General features: G+C 40.0%; 1 protein-coding gene and 1 long non-coding RNA gene across 9 annotated transcripts in view; one reads left to right on the top strand and one right to left on the bottom strand.

Annotated features, from left to right (window-relative positions):
- The window catches only part of ZMAT4 (zinc finger matrin-type 4), a 339,499-nt gene that overhangs the window by 296,741 nt on the left and 16,060 nt on the right, over positions 1-26,698 (top strand). The gene's annotated exons all lie outside the window — the stretch shown is intronic.
- The window catches only part of LOC140604899 (uncharacterized), a 33,455-nt gene continuing 23,608 nt past the window's right edge, over positions 16,852-26,698 (bottom strand). Inside the window, exons 4-5 of one of the 2 annotated variants that reach the window (XR_012007718.1) lie at positions 19,480-19,652; positions 16,852-17,826 (exon numbers count right to left, since the gene is read on the bottom strand). This is a non-coding gene — a long non-coding RNA (uncharacterized lncRNA). Of the gene's footprint in view, positions 17,827-18,803; positions 19,653-26,698 lie in introns of those variants that run through there. The other variant, XR_012007717.1, reaches the window with a different exon arrangement.

Below are 26,698 nucleotides of genomic sequence, written 5' to 3'. Positions count from 1 at the left end.
TGAAGGAAAGAGGTCAGGCACTCTCATACCAGTATATCAGAAAAACATCAGTGCAAGGAAAAGATCTATCGATGTTTTCAATGTATGTATACATTGGAGAGGCACTTTTCATTTCAAGTTTAACTCTCAAGAAACCCAGTAGCAGCTAACTAATGAATCAGCCTTCTGGAACATGCAAGTTCTATATTTCTCATTTCTATAGTGAATCTAAAGAGTTCATTTCTGTGGATGGAACTTGGTCCACTCATGGTCTGAGGATTTTCAGTAAGATGACATGTCATGAACATTCACTGATTGGGTCATTAGCTTAATAAATAAGTAACTCACTGTGTAATAGGTTCTAAATCACCTAGTAGAGAACAACAAATTAATGTTACATTTCCTCTCTTTAAATTTTTTTTTTTTTTTTTTTTTTATGATAGTCACACAGAGAGAGAGAGAGAGGCAGAGACACAGGCAGAGGGAGAAGCAGGCTCCATGCACCGGGAGCCCGACGTGGGATTCGATCCCGGGTCTCCAGGATCGCGCCCTGGGCCAAAGGCAGGCGCTAAACCGCAGCGCCACCCAGGGATCCCACATTTCCTCTCTTTAAAGTGTTCATATAATTTATATAATCTTTTAAAAATCTGAACCTTAAAACTTTGTGATTCCAGAAAGATCCCTCAGTCCTTAGGTCCACTGTAATTGCTGGAGAGGACACTGGTGCCTCTTCTCTGTGATGAAGGTCAGAGAACTCTGTGAGTGGCTGGCAGTGAAGTGGAGCTTGGGGATCGGGCACAACATGGACCACTGTGCCTGCAATGTCATCACCAGAAATGCAGCTTTTAGTGCCCAAGCTAGACTGAACCCTGAGTTATGAAGAACAGAAAGAAGTCAGGCTCAGGAGCCATCAGGGATGTCAGGTACAGACAGGATAACACACCAAGAAATGCTTGTTGCTTTGTTGTATGGACTTCAAAGGCCTTACCACAAAAAACTACTTTCTTCATTTTAAAACTTCACATTTTCTGGATTCTCTCTCTCTCTTTCTTTTTGAAGAGTGCTCATTACTTATTTATAGTAGTTTAAATCTTGTAACACCTAATAGGATATTTCAATGCTATTAATAAGCGAGAGAAGAAACCAAGAATGAAAATTATGTTAAGAATAAATGACATTTGTGATCAAAGAATGATGATTAGAGACATTTATCTGTCCAACTTCTGTTAGAAACCACTCTAATTATTCTTTCTGCCTTCATGCTCATAACACTTTCTCTCGTGTACAGTTCTAGGAAATGATAGCAAATGATTAGCTCCTATAAGATAATGCACAGATAAAAGAGTAAGACCAAGTCAGATTTTTATAACAAGAAGTGCTTTATTGTTCGAAAGCAGGTTTTTTTTTTTTTTTTTTTTACTATTCATGTCGGTAATTTTTCTTTTAACCTAGAAGTAGGATTATGCCTGGATCTTTTGATTAAAATATCTCATCCTGGGCCCATAGTGGATGCTCAACAATTAGTATTCTTTTTCTCAACTGTTTAATTAGAGTTGAGACCAGCCCAGGATTTGAATGACTAAAGTCAGTGAATATCATGAATATCATTCCACAATATTCTCTGCTAATTGTGAATAATTTCTTCATTCTCAGGAGAGGATGTGACAGGCCGTAACACTGGACCTGCCTTATGATGTGATTTCAGGGAGTTGTTTTCTTCTCTCAGAGTGATACCCTTCCCCCATACACACCTGCTAGCTAATTGCCAAACTATTTTTTTTTTTGCCACAGGGGGAAAAAAAATATTGTCTACTTTCCCATAGAAGTCCTGGGGATAATTGCACAATGGGATGTGGGATGTGGAAATGACAAATATCAGAATCTTACCTGCAAGAAGTTTAGATGGGAGGGGCCTGAGATAGAAATACAGAGGGTATCATTGAGTTGGGTAGAGAATGCAGAAGGGAGAACTGGGGCTGGCAAGAGCAAACTTGGCCTGTCTGGGCCCAGGGCCAGGCAAGCTGGAAGAGATAATACTTGCTTCCCTATACTCTGGACTTAGAGAAAGACAAGAGAGAAATATAGCATTTAATGAGTTAAATATGTTTTCTACACAAAAATATTTCCAGATTCCCTTACTATCACAATTTTGTCCATTATGATTTCTTTGGTTTCTCTAGCTTAGTGCTCATAAAGCAAAGATTCTGGAACAATCATAAATGTACCTGACCTCATGACTCACCTGTTTGTATGCTTTTGAAAGATGGAATAAGTAGTTCCTTTATTGTTTTCAGTCAGGGAGAGATGGGTAGATAGCAGATATGTGGCCGCCCAGAGTCCAGGGGAGCCTGGGATGAGAGTGGGGAAGATTTCTCCTCTCTCAGCTACTGGATGTAAGGCCAATGGCCTATGCTGTTGGTTGGTCTGACTATGGGGAGCAAAAGTAGGGGCTGGAAGAGTCTAAGCTGCCCCATGTCTGCTTCTGAGCCTCCTCCCCACTACCCTAGTCTCTGACTGGTTTTCAGAGACAAAGGAACAGAACCACTGTAGTCTAATAAATCATGTGCTTATCATCCATGGGTTCAATCAAAAAGTTGGCAGTGGAGAGAATACATCACTGGGGCACCTGGGTGGCTCAGGTGTTGAGCATCTGCCTTTGGCTCAGGTCATCATCCCGGGATCCTAGGATCGAGTCCTGCCTCGGGTTCTCCACAGGGAGCCTACTTCTCCCTCTGCCTATATGTCTCTGCCTCTCTCTGTGTCTCATGAATAAATAAATAAAATCTTTTTTTTTTAAAAAGAAATACATTATCAAGTCATGCAGAATTGTGCTGACCAAAAAAAATTTTTTAAACATTGTTCTAAGTCAAATTTTAAAATCTAGTTTAGAATATTTCCTTTCCTTTCCTTTCCTTTCCTTTCCTTTCCTTTCCTTTCCTTTCCTTTCCTTTTCTTTCTTTTTTTCTTTTCTTCTTTTTTTTTTTTTAATTTTTATTTATTTATGATAGTCACACACAGAGAGAGAGAGAGAGGCAGAGACATAGGCAGAGGGAGAAGCAGGCTCCATGCACCGGGAGCCCGACGTGGGATTCGATCCCGGGTCTCCAGGATCGCGCCCTGGGCCAAAGGCAGGCGCCAAACCGCTGCGCCACCCAGGGATCCCCCTCTTTTCTTCTTAATTTCTTTTTTTTACTTTAAAACTATTTCTCCTACTATACTAGTGTTCAAAGAAAATGAATTGTATCAAGTTACTTTTGGATTTAGATAGCAGATATAGTTATGACTTCCTGGCATGTCCTCCTTTTCTAAAGCTATATGCAATACTTAAACATTTTCAATTTAATTCCATTCTGTGTATTTACTCGATGTCTAGCTACGATATTGATATCACAATAAAAAAAAAGTCAGTAGTGTGATCCCTGCCCTCAAGAAACGTAGGGTTTAACTGAGAAAACTAATTAACAAACAAACATAATAAAAGAGCATTACAATGCTAATATATGATAGCGATTCTACATAATATTACTCAAAGAATTGAGAGAAGGGAGCAATGAGTGCAGACCTGAATAACGAGGAAAATGAGTTTAGGTGAGATGAGCTGGGGAACAGGTTGGGGTGGGCTGTGATTAGGAGCAACTAGGTGGAGATGCCAGTAGCTATTTTGCTTTATGGGTCTGGAGTTCTGAAAATAAATAATGGCTGGAGATACATATTGGGGAGTCATCAACTCATAGCAGATTACTGAAGTAGATGAAATGGGAATAGATGAGATCATTCAGGGATTGTGTATAGAGAAGAACAAGGATAAACACAAATCTATGCATGCTTGTGCACTCATGCACACACGTACACACAGGGTGACAGAGGAAGAGAAGTCAGTACCTTTTCTCATAATGACACATTTAATATTTATTTTCTAAGTAGGAGAGCAGGACAGATTAGTGCTTCAGAACCCAAGGCAGAAAAACCTGTTGAGAATGAGGGTGCAGATCAGAGTCACTAAATCCCAGAGTCAAGTAGGAAGAGGACTAAAAAAATCCAGAGTTTGTCACTGAGGAGGTAGTGGTTGATTTTTTCTGAGGAATCTTGCTGAAGTTTGATACCATAATGACCACAATGGCTGTGGTAAGAACAAAGTCGGCTAGTTCCTTACCAGTGTTCTCACTGAGTGAGGGAAAGGGCCTTGCCATCCCAGAGATGGACCCAGTGAGAAAGGCAGAGGAGGATGCATAGCTACGTGGCATGCATGAGAACTCAAATTAAATAGAAGAACCCTTTTTTAAAACAAATAGTATGTGGAATTTCATAAAAACAGAACTCTATTAGAAGTGGACATATAGGGTCTAAAGCAAACCCACTGAACTTTTCCCCTGGGCCCTCCTGATCTCTGGAGCTCTGAGGAACCCTCTGATAACCATGTTGACAGGACAATAGAGGAGAGTCACAGGTGCCTGCCTTTGTCTGGGCATGGAAGCAATTCCAATAGAGATTGGAAGCACCTTAGTGAGTTAAGTTTTAGACACAAGTGCTTTTGGAGTAATGGTACTTTATCCAAGTGAGAATGTGTTATAGGTAGTTAGAGGCAAGTTTGGTGCTCACATACAAGCCAGGGCTAAAATGGAGATTTGGAGTGTGCTGGATGGTGAAAAGTACAGCCTGGAGAGCGGGTGTAGCCTCCAGAGTAGAAAAAGGGGCAGAGAGAAAGAGCAGCACCATGAACATCTATCAGCCAGGATTCAGTCAGAGAAGCAAAACCACTTCTCTTGGTGCCTCCTGCTCCATTCACACTCCTCTGCCATATACACATATACGCACATGCACACACACACACACACACACACATACACTCCCACACATACATGCTCACACACAGACATATAGACATGCTCTCACACACACTCACACTGTCACACAGACATGCTCTTTCACACACACATAGACTCACACTTTCACAGATATACTCACATTGAGATACATACTTATACATATTCACACTCTCACAGAGAGACATAGTCTCACAACACTCACACATTCTAACACATACTCATACCCAGACAGACTCACACTCTCATACACTTACACATAGACACACTCACACAGAAACACCTAGATTTACACTCTCACACATAGACACACTCACACAGACTCCCACTATCACACAGACACGTTCTTTCAGACACACAGTTACACACACACTCACATTCAGATACACACTCACCCACACTACACACAGACTCACACACAGTCATACTCATACTAGGGTGCATACTTACACACATTCACATTCTCACACAGAGTCTCACACTCTCAGAGACACAGACACACAGACACACACACACACAGATGCACAAAGACATATATGCAGTTACACAGACATACACATAGACACACTTACACAGACATAGTCTCACACACACTCTCACAGACACAGTAACACACAGGCAAACACTCATACACACATTCCCTCACACACACACACACACACACGCACACACATAGAGACTTGACCCTAGACAATTGTGGAAGTTAGTTAAGCACCCTCTAAAACTGTAGCCTTTACATCTGATGTTGGAGCCTGACATTTGCAAGAGAGGATGTTGGAAAGGGAATGGGTATAAAGTGGGGGAAAGCAAGGACAAGCTTGAATTCCCAAGCATGAGCTGGAACCTGTGAGGGTGGACAGAAACATGTTAATGCTCACCACCTTCAACCTCAGTGGAGAATGTTTTGCAGAAGAATCTGACATGTGTATGAGCTATGGGAGCACTGACCTTCCGAGTATAAAAAGACAAAGCAAGACATGGTCAGGGAAGGGAATCCTAGGAAATGTCATTCAGCCTGGCCATGCCTTGTAGCATATATGTTTTGTAGGCAAGATACGGAACTACCACAGCACACTAATAAAGTGCTGAATAACAATATATGGCAGAACGGTCAAATGCCAAATGAGAGGCCAAAATATCAAGGCCGAGTCGTTTTGTCCCTCTTTGAAAAAAAATTTAAAAAACCAAAAATAGAGTGACTTCAAAGGTTTCCAGTTTTCTCAGGAAGATAAACTTGTTTTATTAATGAGTGCCATTCTGAATCTCTTTGCTTTAGGTACACATGAAATGTATAAAGGAAAGACCATTTCTTTGTTAACTGAACCATATGTCTTTAATGAAAATATTCTAGATCATATGTGTCAGATAATTGATATCCACCTGGGAATGAATTATACCCAGAATACTAAAAAACTAAAGTATCACCTGGAGAATACTTGGTTTTATCTGCATACTGAGATTAATTTGAAGGGAGAGATACAATGATTTGTTTTCTCATTGATGAGCAAAACAAAAATTCTGCTAGTGCTACGGCTCAAGGATTTATTGCAGAGTTTTCATGGGAAATGGACCATCTGTGGTTGCAAGTATTATTATTTATATAATTTGTTCAGGACAACAAGTTACCATAAAATATCCAATTTCCCTTTGTGAAATTGTCTATTTTACTTTCAACATTTTAGTGCGAAGTTTGACAGGATTATGAAAGATTATTCTAAAGAAAATAGTTTCATCACTTTGTGAACAGGTAGGGTACAAATGTTGGTCACAGAGGAGCTTAGGGGATCCTTCCTTGGTGCTGTATTGTTTTCTATTAGCATACTTTCCAGAAGAGATCTAATCCACTTGATACATACCATCAAATCCAGCCCTCACCTTTCCTTCAAACTCCAGATTCTATAGTCGGGCATCTCAAACTTAACATGATTAAAAAGAGAACACTTGATTTCCTTCCTTGTACCTCCTTCTTCCCTAGGCTCCCCACATCTCTAAACAGTGCTACCATTTATCCAGTTACCCAAAGTGAAAGTCTGCAAGCTAACCTTGATGCCTTTCCTTCCCCTCATTTCCATGTCCAATCTATCAGCCAGTCCTGTGATGCTACCTCTGCATTTCTCATTCCTCCATCTCTGCTGTTGGCATCCTTATCCAAGCCTCCAGTCTCCATCTTTTTTGGACTCCCTGCATCAGCCTCCTAACTCACACTGTAGGCACATTTGCCTTTCTATATACCATTCCTCACACAGCAGCAAAAGTGGCCTTTTACAGATGCAATCAGATTTTATTCTTCTCCACTGCAAATCCACTGAAGGTTTCTTTCCCATTGAACTCAGAAGAGAATCCAATCCTCCTGCTGGCTCACACAGCCCAGTGTGATCTGATCTCTATCCACCAATCTGTGCTAGGTCAGATCGACCTCCCCTTGCCCACTGTGCTCTGGGAATGCTGACCAGCCTTCATTCTGACTCTCAAACAGCAAACTTTTGTCTGTCTTAACTTTATGTTTCCTACACTAGCTGGAACCTCTTCCTGATGTGTTTTCTACAAACCACCACATGACTGCTCCTTCTTGTCAACCAACTGTAAGCGTAAATGTCTCCTAGGTGTTCTCGGTCACATCACTCTATTTTAACTCTGTACCTAGCATTCATTCCATCCTTTTCTTTTCTTTTCTTTTCTTTTCTTTTCTTTTCTTTTCTTTTCTTTTCTTTTCTTTTCTTTTTTCTTTTCTTTTCTTTTCTTTTCTTTTCTTTTCTTTTCTTCTTTCTTTCTTTCTCTCTTCCCCTCATCTATCATCTATCACCTCTCTCTCTCTCTCTCTCTCTCTCTCTCTCTCTATATATATATATATATATATATATATATATATATATATATATATATATTCATCCAGCCATCTATCCACTTAACACTTTCACAAATAGAACAAAAGTTGCAGAGGAGCGAGGATTTTCTGTATCTTGTTCCCTGCTATATCTCTAGTGCCTAGAAGAGACCAACACACAGGAAGCCTGAACTGTATTCTAGTATTAAAGACAGTCAGAGGCAGATCATTTTAATTTAAAATTGGAAATGCCATGTCACGGAAGGCAGGGAGTATTATGGAAGCACAAGAGGGGCAACTGGCTCAGTGTGTTAGCAGACTTCCCTGGAAGAGGTGGAGTTTGACGTGAGTTTTTAATAAGTTGATGTACAGAAAGCTAAGGATGTTGGTCTAAGGTGTGACACTACCATTAGAAAAGGCTGATTTATACCTTTAGAAAAGAGTCTGCAGTGAAGAGAGAGAGAGAAATAAGCCTGAGACATTAGCAGGAGATAGGAGCTACAATACGTGGTCCTCTGTGTCATTAAAGAGAATGAGGAGGAGAGAGACAGACAATACTTATCCTATAGGTAATGGAGTCACGTTGAAGGACTTTAAAAATATCACTCTGGCAGCAGATTGTAAAAGCCTAGAAACAGAGACAACAATAAGTGCTGAGCTTCTGAACTGGGAAGGTAGTTGCAGCCCTGGGTGGAAGAAGGGCTAAGGGAGTCATCTAAGACATGAATCGCACTATGCAGTGAGTGAATGATGTGTGAGGTGGGCTCTGTACAATGATCTGGACTTCAGACTCAAGCTGCATGGACTGGTGGCATCAGTTGAATAAAGGAGGAAACGTGGAGTTGAGAGAGAGAGGAAAATCATGAGTTCACTTTTATTCATGTTAAGTTTGAGATGTCTGTGCAGCATTATAGAAAGATTTTCCAATAAAAATCAGATATAAGAGTTTAGATGGGAGGGAGTTACAAAATCAGTTAGGAGTGAAAATAGAAATTTATGAATCCTTATAGAGGTGCTTGTTCAAACGATGAGCAAAGGTGCTATTGAATAAAAAGAGGATATGGAATAAAAGAGAGGCAAGCAAGGATGAAACCTTGGAAAATGGCAAAATTTAAGTGTGGGTGAAAGAAATTATATGAAGGAGATCAAAAAGAAATAGTTGAAAAATTTTTTTAAAAAGGAATAGTTATAAAAGTAGGGGAATCATGTGGCTAGCATCTCAACACTGGACAGATTTTAAAGAAGGAAGGAATAATGGGCAGTCAAAACAGGAGAGAAATCCAGTAAGATACAGGCCAAGTGCTATCTGCGTAAGTCTGGAAGTGCACTGTTTCGAAAACCTTAGTGAAGGTAGCATGTGGAGCAGTCAGGAGAGAAGATAGACTGGCATGTTGAAGGGTGAGTGAGAGATGAGGAAGGGAAGAGGAGGGAATATTCACCGGATGACTTAACTTTGCATAGAATGTAAGAGAACCTAGAGAAGATAGGAGCAGAGAGCTCAAGGCTTGAAAGATAAGATTCTGCTCTCCGGTAGAAGAACACGCACTCTAAGACTGGAGGAAGAACAGAGGGATCATAGGTACGTTATTCATTGGAGAGAAGGAGGCAGGGGGAATTTCAGCTGCATGAGTTCAATCTTATCAGTGAGGAAGGACCGACCATCTGGAGGAGAGGCTGTATACCTTCTAGTAGAGAACACAGGCTCTGACAGGTACTAGTTGTCAAATAACTCACTAATTATATGATGTCTGTAAAATATCTTAACCTCTCTGGAACTCGGTTTCTTAATCTGTAGAATGGGGACACCATGCACATCTCCTGGCATTATGAGAATCCAATAAGGTTACCATAAAGCCATGGTGCTCTGCCAAGGCAAACTCTCATGTTAACTCTGCTATTGTTGTCACTGTTGATCTTGAAGGCTGCAGGGAATATCGGAGATGGTGACTAAGAAGTATTTGAGAAGTGGTTGATGAAGAACCAATAAAAAGATTGGCAAATGCTGTTTTTTTCCCCTGGCAAATGCTATTGATAACTCCCCTGGGGTAGATGAGGGAGTGGCATGAGGCAGAGTGACCTTTCCCGAAGATCGTGGTGTATTTACGATTGTTTCATACTTTCTAGTGAGCTCTGTGAAGGCAGAAATTTATGTCTAGTGTTCTCACTGATGTAGTTCCAAAATCTAGATTAGTTTGTTTAGTGAATTTCCATTTGTTTTAAAAGACAGTGGTGGGTTTGTAATTGTGCAAGGCAGAAGCAAAAGTTGGTGGTTTGGTTGCAGTCATCGCTGAAGTATGCTCTCTCCTTGCCTTTTACCCAAATATAAACACCTTGAAGTGACAAAATTACTTAGGGATGATCCCGCCTTTTATCATGTCAGGTTGTAACTATGAGGAATTTAGGGACAGAAATACTAAGATGGAACAGTAGTGGCTTTGATATATGTGACACCTGTAATACCTACTCCCTCGAAGGGCAGAAATGACCATTGGCTATGCTCTTGTTAATTTCCCTCATTTTCAAGTGTCCTCATCTGAAAACTGTTGTTAACAAGAGCTGTGCCATTGGATATAATGATTAAATGAAATAAAGTATGTGAAATACCTGGTGTACTTCTTGGCATAGAATGAATAATCGGTACGTATTTCTTTCTTTTCTTTCCTGTATTAACTACTGCAGTCATTGGCATAGGAATGGATTCATGCCAAGAGTGTAATATAGAAGAAATTATGTTAGATTGAAATTCAGGGGTCCTGAATTCTCATGCCATCCATATCACTTCTGTTCTATGAAACTTTAAGCAGTTCACTTTAAGTCATCTACAAAATGCGGAATAATAATTTTCCTACTTTCCCAATGGGATTATTGTGTGGATCAAATGACACCAGGCATGAAATGCTGTATGAATGTAAGGTGCCATTATTTTGGTCCTTAAAACTACCTGATAGACATTCTTACCTTAGGATGAAAGTCGACCATGGCTTTAGAACTTTTTAGCATTTTCAGGCCCTGTTTTTCTGTGATGACACAAGAGATTTAGCAGCTACCTTGAAGCACAGTGTACCACCTATTACTTATAACTCCAAAACAGCAGAATGTTCAGGTTTCCTCTGTATTAACTACCTACTATTGTGTAAGAAATTTCCCCAAAGCCAAGTAGCTTAAATGACAAATATTTGCTATCTCATTGATTCTGTGAATCAGGAAAAATACCAAGACATAGCCTGGGGCTGCAGTCATCCACAGGCATGATTGAAGCTGAAAAGTATGCTTTCAAGATGGCATACTCACGTGGCTATTGGCAAGAGGCCCGTGTTCCTCACCATGGGGCTTTCTCCTCATGAGATGGCAGCTAAATTCTTCCAGAGTGAGAAATCCAAGAAGAGTGAGGTGGGAGACACAATATCATGTGCAACCAAGTCTCTAAAGTCATATGCCATTAACTATACTTTTTTTCTAGAAACCAGTCAGGTCCAGCCGTACTCAATGGGACTTGAGGTGGAAATTAGGCCTCTTCTCTTGAAAGGAAGACTGCAAAAGAGTTTGTGGACATATTTTATAGTCACCATGCTTCTCTATAGTTAAAGTCAAGGAGTGATCATCTGGGCTCCCCTTGGACATCAGCAAAGTGTGTGGCCACCTGTGCTGGTTGGTGATACATTTAGCATGAGGAGACTTATCTGATATAAATATTAGTTCAATTTGTTGAAAGATCTCTAATGTAAATAGTTTATCTGGTCCTTTCCAGGAGACAGGTGTTAGTAAGTGGACTAGGGAGCAGACATGAGAATTTAAAAGTAGGAACAGGGATGGGGGTGGTGCTGAGTAAGAACAAGACAGAGAAAGCAAGTTTTACAAGTGCATGTATTCAAGGAGGGCTGGACTGTAAGACTGATGGGGACTAAACTCCTTAAAAGTGGCAGTAGCAGCAGCAGCTTGACTGGGGGCCAGGTGACCTAAAGAGTGGGAACCATACTGGAGAAATTTCTCAGACCCTGCAAAAGAGGAGCCCTCCTCAGAACTGGAGATGGGAATATAGCCCGAAAGAATGAGTGGGTTCACAGGAGTAGGAGAGGGTTATTATGATAAACCTTTCCAAGTAGATTTCAATTTTGGAGAAATACCAAGTTGTAAATTCATCTCAGATGTTTAAAATGCATTAGTTGCCACCATACTCTGGCTGTCAATTTAGCCAGCATTTACTGAGCAGCAGTTGTGTGTCACACACTGGTTTTATGGTGCACACATTTATTATGTCATTCAACCCTCAAAAACACTGGGAAGTTTTACTAGTATTCTCCTTTTATAGGAGATTAATGCTCTGGGAGGTTATGTCCCTGGTCAAAGTCACATAGGTAGCAAAAGGGAAACCCGGGATCTGAATCCAAGTTTTTATTTTTATTTATTTTTTTAATCTTTTTAAAGATTTTACTTATTTATTCATGAAAGACACACAGAGAGAGGTAGGGACACTGGCAGAGGGAGAAAGCAGGCTCCCTGTGGGGAGCCCAGTGTGGAACTTGATCCCAGGACCCTGGGATCATACCCTGAGCCAAAGGCAGATGTTCAACCACTGAGCCACCCAGGCACCCCTGAATCCAAGTTTTTAAACTTTATTAGCTTTCATTTCTTAAATGAGAAATTGTAAATGCAGATGCATCAGGGATTAATTAATATTTCTTAAAATATAGTAACTCCCTAATTGAAAAACTGACTGGTATGGGGAAGCTAGAGGACTACCTTGTTCCATGAAGAGTACCTTGGTCTTGACAACACAGTTTAGAATAGGAGTGGTGACTTTCTCTCAGATCTCTTCTGCACATTTATATCTTTCTCCTTCAGAGATAAGGTTGTGTGCTCCCCACAGCAAATTGCCCACCTTTCTTGAACATTCAGGCTATATCCAATCCCAGTGCATCTTCTACCATGTAACAACCAATGACAACCCAACTACTAACACAGGCCAACATGCAATTACAATATTTCAAATACTTGATTTGTAATTATCCTTTTACTTAAAATATCAGTAGGACAATTTGATATCTTTTTTAACAATCATTATCTGTTAGAATTTGCTCATTCATCATTACTTCTTCAAGGAAAGGAAACATTTTCATTTTCTCCCTTGCGATTTTCTATGGCCTTTGGTTACTACCCCACCCCCAGGCTTGTGTGCCATTCATTTGTGCATTCTCTCATTTAGTCATCATTCATTCATACCCTCAACATGTGCTTATTGAGCATGTACTATGTGCTAAGCACTTTTCTAGTTACTGATGAACCGTTTTGGTCGTGAGCCAGCCACAGTGCTCAGCCATGTTGTGTAAGACACCATCACTATCATGAGCAAATGCAATGTGATAGGAGATGTGGTGGTATTTCAGATAGGATACAGGGGAGATGTTTGAATATTTACATGTCTAACATTAATAGTGCTTTTATTAGTTACAATAAGTAATATACGGTTATAACTTATGATGTGTCATTTTACCTAGGAGTCATAAGATGGAGGAGAAACATGTCAGATTAAGAGGAGGCTTTCACCAGATGGTCACTGCAGGAGCCTGGGATGGGTCCTCTGAGAAGCAGCTGCTAAAAGAGGATGAAATGTGCAAGCACATCATTAAGGCAAAGATCTGAGAGACAAAGTGTAATGTGGTGCAGGAGAAACTGGGAAAGCTGTCAGACCACATGGCTGGCCCTGAGTAAGGGAAAGAGGGAAGGAAAGTTGGGTGGAAGTATCCTAAACCACTGAATGGTCCTTGGAAGACTGACTAAAGTTGGTCTCAGAAGAACTGCCTGCCTTCCAGGAAAGGATCTGCTTTAACATCTGGGCTGCCGTCTGTCAAGGTCTGGGCAGAGCCATGGGGTAGAGGGGAGGGCAAGGGGGGACTGTCAGAGCTCAGCAGTGGAGACTGTTGGTCCACTCTGCTCCCTGTAACTGCAGGTCTGGGAGGCATGTGGTCACTGTGGAATTGGCACTCCAGGCAAATAGGCCAGATTAAATAAAGGATTTTTTAAAGCAGTTTGGTGCATTTTAAGAGAACAACCAGCTCAAAATGGCTGGAGTATAAGGTGCATTTTGGCTGAGGAAAGGAGGAAGCAAGAAGGCAGGTATTAAGAAAGAATGCTGGAGAGGTTCAGTAGCCAGATCACGGTATAATGTGTAAATCTAAGGGCTTTGGGCAATGAGGAGACATTGGAGAATTTTGAATAGGGAAGGGACCTAATCAAGGTTTTAGTAAATCAGTGGATGGTTCAGAAGATGTGGCAAGAAACGAGGGGGGAGGTAGAAGAACTGATGTCCTGAGCGATCACAGCAACACTAGAAGTGCAGAGGCTCAGGGAGGTACTTGACCAGTGGAACGGACAACACTCGATCACCACTTATGGGTGAGGGGTCTTTGATTCCCAGAGTTCTGGCTTCGACTGGAACATGGAGCCATTCCCTCAGCTAAGGACTAAAGGGCTATGTGGAAAGATACTGGCTTGGGAGCGAAAAAGTCTTGAGACAATGTGGCACTTGAGGTCTCTCAGCACTGTTTCACCCATTCATTTCTCCCTCAGGAGACATTTTAATGACCCAGCAGAGTTGGCCCACTGCCTCGAATCTTGTAAGGGGATGAGCTTGTTTCTCTTGAATCCCTGTCTCTCTTTTGACCTTTGTCCCCTTAGCAGAAGTTAGTAAAAAGAAAAACAGATGCAGATTAATGTAATGACTATGAGATCATGAGATTGCAGAATTAATTTCTTACCAAATGGACAAAGTACTTTCTCAACCCCATCCTTGTCTTTGCCCCAGAAAGGCAAAAATCACCCACAGAAATCATCAGAATCTCTAACAAAACAATATGCTTTGCTTCTAGACTTCCTTCCTATTATTTAAGTTTCATGCCATTACTTCAGACCGCAGAAAAATTGCCAACCAAAATTGTATGCATAAATCACACAATCTTGGGGCAAGGGGAGAGAGAAAGAAAGATGAGTGTGATTCTCAGGGGAATGTGAGGAGGGTTTTAAGTCCTTAGGTGTGCTCAGTACTTTATTGCATTTCTTTTTCCCTTCCCCTTTCCTCTTCTTCCTCCTCATCCCCTATCTCTCCCCCCTTCCCCTCTTCATCTTCTTCTTGATCTTCATCTTCTTTTAGTTCACTGCATCCTTAGTGATCAGGCCACTTCTTGGTTCAAAACATGCTAATGGTTTTCCATTTGTTCACCATAAGAATCCAAGCCTATACCTTGAACTACAGGACCTGGCACACATTCAAATCCTCCCACCTTTAGCTATCCCTTTGCCTTCCTCTAGCTTCTCATCCTCCTTCCCTCTGCTCCAGCCACACTGACCCCTTTGCTTCTCCTAGAGCCCTCAGCAGCACTCCAGCCTCAGAGTCTTCATACCTGCTGATCCCTCTCCCCCACAACAACCACCTGTCACCTGGCAAGTTCCTAGCACATGCAAATGGCAATCTCCTTGGATTCAAAACTGCAACTCGTGTTCCCACATCATCCACATCCTCTGCCCTGCTTTGTTTTTCTTCATAGTCTTTATCACCTTCCAATATGCTGTATAATTTTATTATTTTCATCCATCAGGAGTCTCTCCATACTGGACTATAAGGCATGGAGTTTTGCCACTTTGATTTCCTGTTGTGTCCTCATCACATTTCAACAAGGCCTGACTCTAAAGGGGCAAATGCTCATGATTCCCATTCATAGATGGAGTGACCTAGCTGAAAAAAACAAAATAATTTTCCCAGATCATGTCATTAGTCACCCATGAGGCTTAAAAGCAAACCAAGGTCTGTCTGGTTCTAAGATCCACGTTCTTTTTGCCACAGTATAATTTCCTTCCTTTTCAAATTGTCGACTAGATACTTTTCATAGGATCAGGGAGTGGCTTCCCTTCAGAGAATGGCTGTTCTCTAGACTCTGAGTTCTGGGTTAGGGAGTCAGACTGTGAGGGGCCTGTGTGAAATGCCAAGAAAGGAAAGAAATGAAAACAAGGAGAAAGTGAGGGATCGGCATGCTCACAGGAGATAGGTGCCCAATGCCTCATAACCTCACCAGAAACCTGGTTCCCCACACCCAGGCTGATCGCTGGCGCTCAGACTGTGGAAAAATTGGTGACTCGCACGTGTCAGCCAAGGGTTCCTTTTAGATCACGCTCACAGATGTCTAATTGGAGTTCGCTGTTTATTAACAGAAGCTGCTTTGATGTTCAGAAATGAGAGTTAATCAAAATATTGCAAATGGTGCACCTTGAGAAATGTCACTCCTAATCATGATTGCATTTCCATATTCTTTCCGTGTTTGTTTGGTGTGTGTATGAGACGTTTTTAAAAATTATACGCTACTCATACTAACCCCTGGTGGCAGGATGTGTCTGAGTCTGTTCAGAGAATTGGGCAGAAACAGTGTTAAACCATATTTCAGTGCAGCTTTATGTGCCACACATAACCTACATTTCTCTAGCAGGCCGTTAGGAGCAGAGTCATTCCTGGCACCTATGCTTACACATTGTCCTGGAGAGCCCTGGCTCCCTCCTCCCTGCCCTCTCTGTCAGTCATCAGGGAGGACAGGTCAGGGGCTGGAAGCAGATCATTATGCTGCCTCAGGAATCAGTGCTTGCCTCTGTGGACCACTGGAATGTAATTCATTTCTTCTGTCTTTCTTCTCAAGTATTAACAAAGTCAACAAAAAAGGATTTTTTTTTTCCCCATCAGGACTTGCCAGCCCTGGAGAAGAGCAGTCAGCATGAATTTTAATCACAATGTCTATTTTTCAGTCCTGAATTTTCCATAATCAATTTCTTTTTGTTTATTAATTGACAGTGAATATGTATCAAGTTTGAGAATTGCTAGATCTTGACCCCTAGGAGACATCTCATTTGCATTCAGAACCTGGCTGGCCTGCGCTTCTCCATAGAGCCCAAACTTATGTAAGAGGTATATTAGAAGCTGATTTTTTTCTTGTTGAAGTGATTCACCCTGTGCTTCTTCAAATGGGTCAACTCATGCTGTAAATTAATTTACACAAAAGAATTAAATCCTCTCTAAACTACTTATTTGCTTAAGGATCAAATCTTTATAGGAGGTGAGATACATGTGGATTCTCCTTATATCCATCCACCTTTCTTTTTTTTTACTGTGTCTCAAGGTTTTACTCTGGTTTGTTTTCCTCCAGTTACTTCACCCCATTTACCTTTCTGAGGTGCGTGAAGGAGGCTGTGAGGCAAGGGGCATGCCCACATGAGGGATTCATTGCAGTGGCCCCACAACTGCTGTGAGCAGAAGAGCCTGCGGTGATGGCATTTGATTAGGTGCACACAGATTGTTTTGTTTGTTCTTTTATCTGTTTGTTTGTCTAGATTTAACGAAGGTATGTCAGTGTTTCTAAGGACTATTGGGATCAGAGCAAATCATTCTTTGGTTGCTCTTCTACTTGACATGACTTAACACCTCTTCTCCATTTACTGGCCGTATTAGTTTGCTAGGACTGCTGTAACAAAGTGCCACAAGCTGAGTGTTATTCTCTGATAGTTCTGGAGGCTAGAAGTCCGGAGTCAAGGTGTCAGCAGAACCATGTTCCCTCTGAGGGTGCTAGGAAAGGATGTTCCAGTCCTCTCACCCAGCTTCTGATAGTTCCTTCACTTGTGGCAGCCTAACTCCAATCTTCATATGGCTTTTCCCCCCATAGACATGTCTGTGTCCAAATTTCCCTTTGATGTAAAGACACTGGTCAGATTTGATTAGACCCACCTACTGAAGTATAACCTAATTATATCTGTAATGACTATATCCAAATAAGGTCACATTCTGGGGTACTGGGGGTTGGAACTTTAACATATGAATGGGGGAGCATAATTCAATCCATAACCCTGATCATTTTTATTCGTTGTTGCTTAGCAAATTATCCCTAAACTCAGTCCCTTAAACATTTACTATCTCTCAGTGACTATGGGTCAAGATCCGGTCATAGTTTCACTAGGATTTTTGGCTCTGAGTTTTTTTCTAAGGCTTCAGTCAAGTCTGTATGAAGAGTGAGTCTGCCTCCAATCTCACTCAAGTGGTTGTCGGCTGGGTCTGGTTCCTGGTGAGTTGTTGGAATGAGAGTCTTTGCTCCTCAGGGTGTACTGGCCGGAGGCATTTCAGGGTGTGGGCAGCTCACAACAATCTGAGCAAGCAAGCAAGAAGGCAAGAGACTGTGGGGGGGAACAAGATAGAAATCACAGTCTTCTAAAACCTAATTGTGCAATAATACTGTCCATATTCCATTTGTTAGAAATAAGTCACCAGATCCAGCCCACACTCAAGGGGAGGGGATTGCATCAGGACATGGATACGGGGATACGGGGATCTTAGGAAGCCACTTCAGAAGCTTCTTAGCTTGGTCTGCCCTCTGGGTCATCCTTTTTCATGAAATCCAGTATATGTTTGCACCCAAGTAGTTTGCTTGGGTCTATTGGCCTCTTCGTGTTTTTACTGTCTCCACTCCTTTTAACCCAAAATAACAGTGTTTCTACTGATAGATTTTTCTCAAAAACTCTGAGAGACTTCTGGGAATCTTACTGGGATTTATTGTACTAGAAAAAAAGTCCCACTATGAAATCTCTTGGAGAAAATAACTTTGGGCCCCGTTGAGAAGGCAGAGACAAAGCCCTCCCACTTCCCAGAGGCCCTGTTGTTCCATTGGGACAATATGTGTGTAGGGCCCTTACTCTCTTTAGCAGCCTGGGTGGGACCCACTAACAGTCTGATCCTTTGATCGCTTTGAAGTCCTCACCAAGGGTAATGCTGTCTCATTTAGCTTTATCTCTAGACCACATTTTCCTGACTACCTGGAAGTCATTTCTTAATTTTAGCATCTTTTGCTATCTAGAGATGCTGAGAATTTTCAAAATCATCAAATCTTGGCTCCTATTTATATAGCAGTTCTTCTTCAATCTGTCACTCTCACAGTTTACTGTAAGCAGCAAGAAGAGGCTTGCTCTTCAAGTTGTGATTTTCAACACAACTTGAAAATCTGAGCTAGATCACCAAGTTCATTAGTGCTGGTCAAGACCAAATTATGAGGTGGAAAATGTATTTTAACAGCCACCCCCCACATACCCTGGGAATAAATACAGATGCTCCCTGTGTCATCTTCCTCCTCTTCTCTTCCCTGACCCCACGCCATGGCTTCATTGCCCTTTGCAGTTCCCGACTACTTATACCAACATTTTTTAGCACCCCTAGCCTGACAAACATCTTGTTTCCAATAGTTCAAGTATATTAGATTCAAGTCCTTGGACGCTTAGAGATCTGTAATGACAGATTCATCTTACAAGCAAACCATTGACAATGCTGTAGTTAGCTAATATGTTATTCTCACTACATTATCTCAATGCACTTTAAGGATTAGTAAAGTCGTATAACTCTAATGATTTACATTTGAATAGCTTTTCCACTAATTTTACCATTTACAAAGGTAACCCATTTATTCCTCACAAAAGTGCTATGTAGGAGATGTCCTAACCTCAGTTGAGAGATTACAGAATTGAGGCTCAGAAGTTAGTCATTTTCTATCTGTTACATGATTTAGATGATGTCACGTGGCACCAAGACTCCAGACTTCACCCCAGTGTACCCCACTCTGCATCACAGGGACAACATATGAGGTGCAGGTATTTGGAGTGGGGATAGTGATAGATTTTCACTAGGAATATTTCTACATGTACCTGATTGTTTCCACATCATTGAGTTTTCCTACTACAGACACTGCAATGACTTTTGCAGTGTGGGCTTTGTTTTGTTTTGATCTACACCCAGGTTCCCTGGAGGATGCTGCATCAGACCATGGTCTCCCAGAGACTCACTGTGAGCACATGCTGGCTTTCTTGATCCTCTTCCTTGGCCCATCAGTACATGTATAAGACAGAGTTCAGCCTTGTTTGTAAAATGTACTGACAGCTTTCAGTAGTGGATTTGAGCATCTCCTGAAAGGTTTGACTGTGTTTGTAGTTGATGCTGGTTAGAAAATAAACTGAGCCTGAAGGGAAAAGCAAAAGAAAGGAAAAGAAAGTTAGTGCAGAATTCTCTGTATCTGTGGATTTGTCATTTTGGAGTTTGTGATAATTTAAATGGGCTGACAGAAAACTGCTGAACTTGGAATTGAATATCTTAAAGGACTCAGTCTATCTCCACAGCAATGACCTTGGACCAGCCCTCGTATTTCAGCATGATGAAGGTGAAAGAGCCTCAGGAGTAGCCTTGTCCATTTCTTCATTGAATGGATGAAGAAGTTGAGGTTTGGGCGGGGTGTAGGGTGATAAAGCTAAACATGTAATGTAGCATTTAATGGTAAATCCAGGTGCAGATCCTAATTGAATGCTTTTTCTGAGTTTACTTGTTGCATAGCATAATGTTTTAAGGGTTTGATAATAATATAACAATTATGAAATAACTTCTTAAGAAAATTACATTATCATTGAAGTCCTACTTCTACTATCAGCAGTCAAGCCCTAGTACCAGCATCCTCTGTGACCCCTTGGCATCAGACCCCATGCCTCTTCCATCAGCTTCTAGCTCTCCTCCTCTCTATCTCTGCCTGGCATCTCTCCCTGCAAGCTGGCCACATCCCATCCCACCATGCTTCTCAGCCTCCTTCCTAGTAATCTGCTTCATACAATATTTCTTTTTTTTTTTTAATCTCTTTGGTTACCTGTCCTCCCCTTTCCTGTGAGCTCACCACGTACCCCACCAACACATACTTCTGCCAACTCATTCCTTTGCTTCTGCTACTATGCTTCATGGGCTTCAGCCCCTCTCTGCCTAAGGGCTAGCTTCAGGAATGGCTTTCCACCTCTACAATTGCTGATCTGTGCATACTAGGAATTATTTGGAATTGCTGGCCTCCAGGTTCTCAAAGACATGTATCCCAGGACATTTAGACATGGGCTGAAGGAGAGGAAGACAGTATATCAAAAGTTTGGACATTTCTTCTTTCCTGATCCGCAAGCTTAGAGGCATTGAAATGTTTGAGAGATAGCTATACATTATTTGAGTATAATGGTGGTCATTCTCCTTATTAAATGTACTCATTAAATTTTCTTTATCTCACATTTTGAGGAAAATTAGTGAACTTTTTAAAAAAAAAACTCTTAAAAAAAAACAAAACTCTGCAAGGAACCTGGGAAGATGGCAGAGTAGGAGGATCCTAAATTCAGTTCATCCCGTGAATACACCTAGATCATAGCTACAACCAACCCAGAAAATAACCCAAAGACTGTCTGAACAGACTCTCTACAACTAATCATAGAGAGGAGTCCACACTGAAAATGCTAGGAGGGTCAGAGATGTGGTAAGGAACCAAACTTGCTATGAGGCCAACCACAGAACAGAGGGACACCAAGAGCATGAGAAAGACAAGGAGCACACCACACACCAGGCGTCCCAAATATGGGGGACCTGCCCTGGGAAGATGAGTCTCCATAACATTTGGCATTAGGAACCAGAGGGACTTAACTATGCAAGTTTTTACAAACAGTAGGGCTTAAATCTGAGTACTTCAAAAATCAGCAGGCTTAGCAACGGGAGAACAACAGAGCAATAGGAAACTGAGTCCCTATCTTTAAAGATCCAGGATAACAAACCACCCTGTGGAAATATAGCATAGAAGCAGCAGTTTGAAAAGCACCTGGGGTATATGGGAAGGGTATTTATTTACTAATCTCAGAATTTGCACTGGATGGGGCAGGATCTTTTTGAAATTTCTCCAAGAACAAGAGCTAGCAGGCACCATTTCTCCTCACCACCCCCCAACCTCCAGCCTAGATACGAAACACCTGCCAGAACCAGTGTGCGAACACTTGCCACCTAACTTGCTAATTGCATACCCTGCCCCCATGTTCTCCTGCAGATCTGATCCAACTAACCCACCCAACTTGATGGGAGTCCCTCTAAGATGGCATCTGACATTCTGCAGGCAGCCTCAATAGTGACCAGCAGCACTCTGACATGATTCTTGCCCTAAGTAGAGGGGAAGATAACCACACACACCAATTTAACTGCAACTCCAACAATGGGTTGGGAGCAGATATCTGATCTCATCCAGCCCACCTACCAACAAAAACTTTATGGGGTAAGGGAAAAAAAGCCAGACCTGTAGTTTGTGGTCACTGCAACCCCAACAGGTACACTAAGGACAGACATCTGGTCGGATCCAATTACAAGCCCAAGGCAGCTGCAGACTGGTCCCTTAGGGCACAGGGACTAAACCCTGCTTGCAACAGATAAAGGAGACAATTGCAGCCGATTGGACAGAAGGCAAAAGCATTTCAGTCACAACAGAGGGTGCACAAAACACACATAGGAGAAACCTCTGAATCATCTGAGTCTGGTGAACAGTCTGCACTGCAGAGCACAGGACCTCTTCTTCATAAGGCCACTGTGTCCAAGATCAGGAGACATAGTTGACTTTTCTAATTCATAGAAAAAAAAAAAAAACACAGAAAATTAGAGAAAATAAAAAGACAAAGGAATATGTCACAAATGAAAGAGTAGGACAAAATCATAGCAAAAGAGCTAAAGGAAATGGAAATAAGCAATATGTCTGATAAGGGATTCAAATTAATAGTCATAAAGATACTTACTGGACTTGTGAAAAGAGTAGATGATCTCAGTGAGACCTTCAGCAAAGAGATAGAAAATATAAAAATGAACCAATCAGAGATGAGGAACTCAATAGCTAAAATTAAAAATGCACTAGAGGGAATAACAAGTAGACTAAGGAAAACAGAAAAACAGATCAGCAAGCTGGAAGACAGAATAATGGAAAGCAACCAAGCTGAACAGCAAAAATAAAATAATAATAATAAAAACGAGAATAGATTAAGAGAAGTCAGCAACATCATCAAGCATAATAACATTCACATTATAGGGATCCCAGGAGGAGAAGAGAGGGAAAGCAGGCCAGACAATTTGTTTGAAGCTGAAAACTTTCCTAATCTGGGGAAGGAAATAGAAGTCCAGATCCAGGAGGTTTTTTTTTGGAGACCGCCACCCCCTCCAAAAAAAAAAAAATCTACCCAAGGAGGTCCAGCCAAGATACATAGAAATTAAAATGACAAAAAAAGGGAGAAAGAAATGTAAAAGCAACAAGAAAAAAGAAAATAGTTACATACAAGGGAAACCCCATAAGGCTATCAGCTGATTTTTCACCAGAAACTTTGCAGACCAGAAATGAATGGTGTAATATATTCAAAATCAGAAAGGAAAAAACCTGCAACCCAAAGTATTCCTTCCATTAGGGCTATTGTTCAGAATAGAAGGAGAGATAAAGAGTTTCCTAGACAAACACAAGTTAAAGGAGTTCATCACCACTAAACTAGTCTTACAAGAAACAGTAAAGGGAATTCTTTGAGTAGAAAGAAAAGTACTAAGAATATTATTAAAGGATAAAAAAGTTTTCACAGGTAAATGCATGCATAATAAAAGTAGTAGATTAATCACTTATAAAAACAATACAGAGGCTAAAACACAAAAGCAGTAAAATCAGTTATATCTATAAAAATCAGTTAAGGGATTCACAAAATTAAAAGATGTAAATTATGACATCATGTTCATAAAACATGGGAGGAGGGAGTAAAAATTTAGGGCTTTAGGATGGGTTTAAACTTAAGTGACTGCTAACTTAGACTGCTATATGCATAGGATGTTATATGTCAACCTTATGCTTGATAAACACAAATCAAAAACCTGTAATAGATATGCAAAAAACAAAGAGAAAGGAATCCAAGCATATCAATAAAGAAAACTATCAAACCTCAAAGGAGAGAGCAAGATGGGAACAGAGAGGAACTACAAAAATAACCATAAAACAAGTAACAAAATGACAGTAAGTACATACCTATCAATAATTATTTTGAATGTAAATGGACTAAATGCTTTAATCAAAAGACTTAGGGTGATTAAGTGGTTTAAAAAGCAAGACGTAGTGCTCGCTTCAGCAGCACATATACTAAAAAAAAAAAAAAAAAGCAAGACTTATCTGTATGCTGCCTACAAGAGATTCATTTCATGAATATTGAAAGTGAAAGGATAGAAAAACATTTACCATGCAAATGGAAGCAAAAAGAAAACTGAGTTAGCAATATTTATATCAGACCAAACCAACTTTAAAACAAAGACTATAACAAGAGACAAAGAAGCAAACTGTATAATGATAAAGGGAATGATCCAACAAGAAGATACAACAATTGCATCCAACATAGGAGCACCCAACTAAACCGTTAACAGATACAAAGGAACAAATTGATAATAATACAATAGTAGGGGATGTTAAAACACTCCACTTAACATCAGTGAATGGATCATCAGACAGAAAATCAACAAAGAAACAATGGCTTTTAATAACACTTTGGACTAGAAAGATCTAACAGATATATTCAGAACATTCCATCTAAAAATAGAATACATAGTCTTTTGAAGTGCACATGGAATATTCTCCAGGATAAATCACGTTAGGGCACAAAATAAGTATCAACAAAATCAGAAAAGATTAAAATCGTATCAGAACAGAAATAAGTGAAATAAAGTCTAAAAAAAAAAAGAGAGAGAGAGAGAGAGAGAGAAAAGATTAGTGAAACCAGGAACCGGTTCTTTGAAACGATCTATAAAATTGATAAACCATTAGCCATACTCATCAAAGAGAAAGAGAGAGAGAGAGAAGACTCAAGTAAATAAGGGCAGAAACAAAAAAAGGAGAAATAACAACCACCTCCACAGAAAGACAAAGGATTATATATTATGCATGAAAAATTGCATGCCAATGTTTGGACAACCTAGAAGAAGTAGATAAATTCCTGGAACATTTAACTTTCCAAAACAAAATCAGGAATAATAGAAAATTTGGATAGACTGTGTACTAGCAATAAAATTGAATCATAAGAGAAAGTATGGAAAGTATGTGGGAAGGTATTTGCAAATAAGAGAAAGTAATCAAAGAACTCAACAAACAAAAGTCCAGGAACAGATGACTTCACAGGTAAATTGAACCAAATATGTAAAGAAGAGTTAATACTGATTCTTCTCAAACTATTCCAAAAATTAGAAGAGAAGAAAGAAAGCTTCCAAATTCATTCCATGAGGCCAGCATTACCCTGATACCAAAACCAGATAAACATTAAAAAAATAAAATAAAACTATAGTCCAATATCTCTGATGAACATAGATGCAAAAATCCTCAACAAAATACTAACAAACCAAATCCAACAATATATTTTAAAAAATCATTCACCAGGATGCCTGGGTGGTTCAGCAGTTAAGCACCTGCCTTTGGCCCAGGACATGGCCCTGGTGTCCCAGAGTCGAGTCCCACATCGGGCTCCCTGCACGGAGCCTGCCTCTCTCTCTCTGTGTCTCTGCCTCTCTCTCTGTGTGTGTTTCTCATGAATAAATAAATAAAAATCTTTAAAATAAGTAAATAAATAAATAAAAATAAAAAATCATTCACCATGATCAAGTGGGATTTACAATTATACAAGGGTGGTTCAATATTTGCAAATCAATCAACATGATAGATTACATTAATAAGAGAAAGGACATAAAACCATATGATCATCTTACTAGATGCAGAAAAAGTGTTTGACAAAGTACAACAGATATTCATAATAAAAACTCTCAAAAAAGTAGGATAGAGGGAACATACCTCAATTTAATAAAGGCTATATATGAAAAATCCACAGCTAATATCCTACTCAATGCTGAAAAACTGAGAGCTTTTCCTCTAAGATCAAAATAAGACAAGGATGTCCACTCTCACTACTTTTATTCAACATAGTATTGACAGTCTTAGCCATAGCAATAGGACAAGAAAAAGAAATAAAAGGCATCTAAATTGGTAAGGAAGAAGTAAAACTTTCACTATTTGCAGGTGACATAATTCTATATCTAGAAAGCCCTAAAAACTCCAACAAAAATTACTAGAACTGATAAATTAATTCAGTAAAATCCCAGGATATAAAATCAATATACAGACATCTTGGCATTTCTATACACTATGAAGTAGCAGAAAGATAAAAATCCCATTTACAATTGCATCACAAAGAATAACATACCTAGGAATAGGGAGGTAAAAGTCCTGTATGCTAAAAACTATAAAACACCAATGAAATTGAAGAGGACATAAACAAATGGAAAAATATTACATGCTTGCGAATTGGGAGAACCAATATTGTTAAAATATCTGTACTACTCAAAGCAATCTATAGATTTAATGCAATTTCTATCAAAATGCAAACATTTTTCACAGAACTGGAACAAATAATCCTAAAATTTGTATAGAACTACAAAAGACCCAAATAGCCAAAGCAATATTGAAAAAGAACAAAACTGGAGGTATCACAATCCCAGATCTCAAGATGTACTACAAAGCTGTAGTAATCAAAATGGTAAGACACTGGCACAAGAGTTGACACATAAATTGATATAACAGAATAGACAGCCCAGAAATAAGCCCTCACTTTTATGATCAATTAATCTATAGCAAAGGAGGCAAGAATATACAATGGGAAAAAAGTCTCTTCAACAAACAGCACTGGAAAAAATTGGACAGCTACCTGAAAAAGAATGAAATTGGACCATTTCCTTATGCCACACACAAAAATAAACTCAAAATAGATTAAAGATCTAAACGTGAGACCTGAAACCATAAAATTCCCAGAAGAAAAAGTAGGCAGTAACCACTTTGATAGCAACAATAGAAACATTATTTTAGAAATGCCTTTTTTGGCAAGGGAAATGAATGCAAAATTAAACTATTTGGACTATACCAAAATAAAAAGATTTTGCACAGCAAAGGATGCAATCAACTAAACAAAAAGGCAAACTACTAAATGTGGGAAGGTATTTGCAAATGATGTATCTGATAAAGGGTTAATATCCAAAATATATAAAGGATTTATACATCAAATAATTCAAATTAATTCAAAAAATTCAACAATCCAATTAAAAATAGGCAGAAGACATGAATAGACATTTTTCCAAAGAAGATATCCAGATTCTCAACAGATACACAAAAAGATGCTCAACGTTACT

Source organism: Canis lupus, chromosome 15, assembly GCF_048164855.1.
Source record: "Canis lupus baileyi chromosome 15, mCanLup2.hap1, whole genome shotgun sequence".
NCBI classification, from domain to species: domain Eukaryota; kingdom Metazoa; phylum Chordata; class Mammalia; order Carnivora; family Canidae; genus Canis; species Canis lupus.
The sequence above is the reverse complement of the archived record's forward strand: the minus strand, read 5'-3'. Positions and strand labels throughout refer to the sequence as shown.